This window comes from Eucalyptus grandis, chromosome 8 (genome assembly GCF_016545825.1).
Source record: "Eucalyptus grandis isolate ANBG69807.140 chromosome 8, ASM1654582v1, whole genome shotgun sequence".
Taxonomy (NCBI): domain Eukaryota; kingdom Viridiplantae; phylum Streptophyta; class Magnoliopsida; order Myrtales; family Myrtaceae; genus Eucalyptus; species Eucalyptus grandis.
Window position 1 is genome coordinate 8,418,750 of NC_052619.1, and position 5,043 is coordinate 8,423,792.

Here is a 5,043-nt window from a genome sequence, read left to right on the forward strand (position 1 = left end):
GATTTTTGTTTCCTTTTACTTGAGTCAGTTCCTTTATAGTAATATGCAATCTATCCCAAACTTCTTTCGTTGTTTCAAGAAGAAATCTCAGTTATACTCAAGAAGAAATAAAGCATAGTATAAAGAGTAGATAGCTTTAGCATCAAGAACTTGTCTTTTGGTTAATTCTGCTTGTGTTATTTTGCTAAAGCATCTACAACTTTTTTTCCTCTTCCGAGGTTGATGTAGCTTTAGGAATGATCCCTTTTTTTCTACCACATCTAATTCCAAGGGATCTTTCGATCTCGTAAATGCTTTCATCTTGTTTTCCACACATTCTACTTCTTCCCCATCAAAGTAGTGAGGCTCCTGGTATTATTTGGCCTTCAACCAAACTTGAGCCAAAATACTAGCCATAAATTTTTAGCTTTAGAAGTAAAAACACTTCAATCAAATGCTACCACAGCTTTGATACCAATTGAAAGGGCTAGTAACAACACCTAGAGGGGTGAATAGGTGTTATGAAATTTTTTGCAAAGTTCAATAGTATTTGCTCTTAGAAAATGACTGAGACTTTGAACGAATTTAAGATTTAAATAGCTTAGATGAAACTACGAACAAAATAAATGAGTTTAGTGGAAGAGAATACGAACACATAATTTATAGTGGTTCAACTTAGATTAAGCTTACGTCCACTCTCCCATGTTGATAGCCTACCGGCGGATTTCACTAAGGATCAAAAGAGATTTTACGGCCTTGATGATCCCGACTTCACAAATAAAAAGAGTACATTTCTCTTTCAAGAAAGACACACTATAAGTCTTTTCTCTTTTGAATACAAATTTTAGCTCGGTGAATGAAATAGCAAGGAACTAGGAAGCTTCGGACTTTGAAAATTTTCTTACACACACCCTTTTGAATGACTAGAGATGTCTCCTTCATCTCCTTCATACCTTCGACTATTGGGACTTCCAAAGGAATTCCTCCAATCAACCCGTTGACAGATCAATTAAGGAGATCTCGAGCGTTTGATGATTGTGATGAAAGCCCATTAATCATGTTCGCTCATACAATCAGAATCTTGGTTTCCATAAGTAGATTCTTTCCAAGTTTACTTACCTTTCCAAAAGATTGGAATATTGAAATTGATTCCATTAAAGATACCCAGTCATGTAGGTGCTATATCTAACTAAAGCCATCCATAAGTCATATGAATCGAACCTTTGAAGAAATAAAGATGATCCAACGGTCTGGATAAGTCTTCATTCTTCGGTGGCATTTAGTCTAGAATTTGTCAGCGTGCGGACTTTGACATTAAAGCTTGGCGTCATAAGACTTGACACTAAAGTTTGGAAGTCTTTAGACTAGACTTCGGATAAGTTTTGTCAACTTCAAAATATTAAAAGGAGTTTTCTAACAAATAGCAAGCCATCTTATGTTGAAATTGTGTCATGTAATTTAAAAACATTTCATTAAAAAAGAAAACTTTATTTAGGTTATGCCCTCAATTTCAGGTAATTTCTTTCCCTAGCTTATGCTTAGGTTTGTGTGGCGTAAGTTTTATGAGTGGTTTGGACTCGAATCCTCAAAACCTAGATGACATCGAACAAGGATATAGCTTTGCACATTCTCAATTTACTATCAATTCTATCTACTAGGTACAAAAGTTTCTATGTTTTCTTACTAGAAATTAAATGTTGGTCTAATGAAAAATGAAACTTGCGTCTAATCTATTTCTTTCATGAATCAATCACCGGGTACACCGTAACTCTTATGCCCTAGTAGTGAGCATTGAGAGCATCATCCTCAACTAGTACTTTGGCAATGACCGGGTCGATGCTCGTGTCAATGCTCATCTCAAACTCCGCCTTTTGGATGGGCGGGCAAAGAAGAATCCTCCTCTCCAACTAGTCTTCTCCGACCACCGTTACTCCAAGTACCGACTCATCCACACCGTATGCACTCACAAAGGCTCTGACGACAAAAGTCATAACTGCGTATTCTAGTGTGGAGAGGACAAGAAGAAGATCCGCTTGTCACTCTCCAAGGATGATGGCGGTCGCCGGAGCGCGCCTCCCGAAGACCAACATCACGACCTCGGCCATTAATGCTCCCCCGATCTCGGAGCAGCTCTTGTTCTTCACCACCTCAATCGCAAAGGAAGATGTTCAAGATGAAGATTAGGCTATACACTCCTGACTTTAAGATGGCCTTCAAGCATTTTGCATCCATGCCGGGAGGCTAAGTCGTTTCCGATTAGGTAGAAAGAACCTTTGACCTCACTAATTAGCACATGGAGCATCAAGAATGACTCTATTTTGATCTAGAAACATGTCCGCAGCTCATCGTGGTACAAATTGGCCTATTATGAGGCTAAAGGAAGGATTAGGAAAGGCGATAGGACATGGCATATCACTTTGGGTCTGGATTTAAGTGCAAAGGTGCAGTTTGTCGCATTGAGGACTGTCGACTCAGCGAAGGAGAAGAATCCATGGATGGACAAAGATTCATGAGTTCCACCCATCCATGTTCCAAAAGCATCCATTGGATCTATCAAGAAATAAGTGCATCGTTCAGGATTTCGCCAATATAGGTGAGGTTGATTTTGAAGGACACATAGAACCATTAATTACTCTTTGCTTTGGGTTCATGCACAAGCATTATTCCAAATCCACTCAATACTAAACTTTTCTTTGCTTGAAATCGATTCGGAAGAAGTGTACATTTGGCTTTGCAACGTTTCATATGACCTGTCAAAGTAGGTTTTCTATAGTTGGATTACTAGAATAAACTATTGTGTTGTTCACCTATATTGCAAAGTTACATCGAGACTTCGAACTTCATATTCCTAGAAGGCTTTTAGATGTTATTGCCTCTCGACCACATTACGGGTTTCGAATATGCAAGAGCTAACCTAGAAACCTAATTTAAGTTGAAAATCTAGAAGTTTAAAAGTCAAACGTTAATTTATTTTGGTTGGTTAGATGACTTTTTGTCATTTTATTAATAGGGACAAAAATATCAATGGTGAACAAAGGTTTGAACCGCACACATCGTCTTACCACTGGAACTCATTTAGACAGTGAAATAAATTAGACAATCGACTCTAATGTGATTATATATTGTGTTTAGGTGAATAATTGACAATTTCTTCTCATTTACTTTTAAAACCTTTTCTTAGAAGTAAAGTTTTCTCAAATATTTGTATTTAGAGTAACCGAAACTTGTGATTCTTGTGAGATGTAGCAATACTATTACCAATTGTTCTACGAGCTAAACTATTAGATAAATGCGTAATTTAATATTTATCACTCTAACACTCCTCCTCACGCTAAGTTTGATCTTTTTTTTGCTTAGTACTAAGCATGGAAATTTAATTGTGGCTTCAGCTCTAATATCATGTGAGATTTTTTGAAACCATTGTCAATTTTTCCAAAAGCATAAGTTGTTTGATGAAGGCATGGTTTATTAGAGTAATTAAATATTAAATCATGCCTTCATTTAATAGCTTCGACTTTTAGAACAATTGATAATGATACTACAAAAATTACACAATTTTCATTAGCTACTCTTATTTTTGAAGAAGTGGTTGGTAAAAGATCCGAGCATAAGGCAAACGATAAACTTGGACTGTATGCACTTTATGTTTCATTGGTACTATTGAAGTTTGACACTTGATGGAGACACAAATATTAGTTTAGTTGACTACAGGTTTAAAATTGCTAGTATAACCATCTAGAGGGGTGAATAGGTGTAAAGACAAATTTAACCAATAAAAACAATAGTTACTTTCTCAAGCAAGGTCTGATTAAATTAGACTTCTAAGTTCAATTTAGACTCAAATAAGATAATCTAGAATTTAGCAGGACACAAGAAAATATTGCAATAACCAAATTAAAGAAGTTAAGGAAAGAGAAAATTGAAACATAATTAGATCAAGCCTACGTCCACTCTCCCACGCCCGACAACCTTATGGCCGGATTCACTATGAAATCAAAAGAGAATTACAACAATTTGAGTATTTTCATTAAAGAGTTTCTTTCTCTTTCACTAAGTCACTCCTTTGTGTTTTTCTCTTGAGTATAGTTGTAAGCACAATTGAAGAAGAATGAGTGATTTGGTAACTTCGTACTTTTGAATTTTAACTTCATGCACACACTCAAATGAACTACATGACCTCCTTAATTACTCCTCTATGCCTTTCTATTTGTTGGCAATTTCCAGAGGAATTTCTTCCAATCAATCCATTGGACATAATCAATCAAAGGAAATTTTGTAGCTGCTTGAAGATTAAGGTGAAGATCCATGATTCTGGTCGCCCATACAATTAGAATCTAGGTTTCCATGTGCAGATACTTCCCAAAAGGAATTTTTCTTCGAAATTGATTTCATCAATATATTTAGAAAAGATATGTGAGAATCTTCACCATAAAGCCAGATATGTCTTGATCGTACTGAATCCTAGTTGGAAGATCAATAAACTTGAGTTTGATTATGTCTTCATTCTAGACTTGTTCAGTCTAGATCTTCATCGAGAGTGGGGAAGAGTTCTAATGTAAAATAGACTTTGACAGCATTCCATGATATAACATAGAAGTCTAATATTCCAAGAATAAGAATAAGAACAAGAACAAGAACAAGAATAAGAATAAGAATAAGAATAAGAATAAGAATAAGAATAAGAGAAGGAAAATTTTGTCAACTTCAAAAACCAAATAGAAGTTTTCTTAACAATCTCCCATTTTTTATGATAACAAAACTTTCATGCAAATTTAATAAGAAATTATAACCTTCAAAAACAACACTTTAGCAGCACATGATAAAAGAACATATGAATAATATAATAGTCCATCCACAAACATATCGGTCTCATCAAAACTACAAAACAAGTGCCAAAACCAATTAAAATTCAAACACAAGTTCAAGCACCACAAGTTTATTTCAAAAAGATTCCAGATTAAAAACACAACCACAAAAAGATTCAAGTTTTAAATCCGCATAAGCTCTCCCCCTTTTTGTCAACAACAAAAGATAAAGTCGGTGAGTTGTAAAAAAGAGGTCAGT

General features: G+C 35.3%; 1 pseudogene; it reads left to right on the forward strand.

The window, feature by feature from the left end:
* The first annotated feature begins 1,739 nt into the window (after positions 1-1,739).
* On the forward strand, positions 1,740-2,572 carry LOC120286937 (annotated as a pseudogene).
* The last annotated feature ends 2,471 nt before the right edge of the window (positions 2,573-5,043 follow it).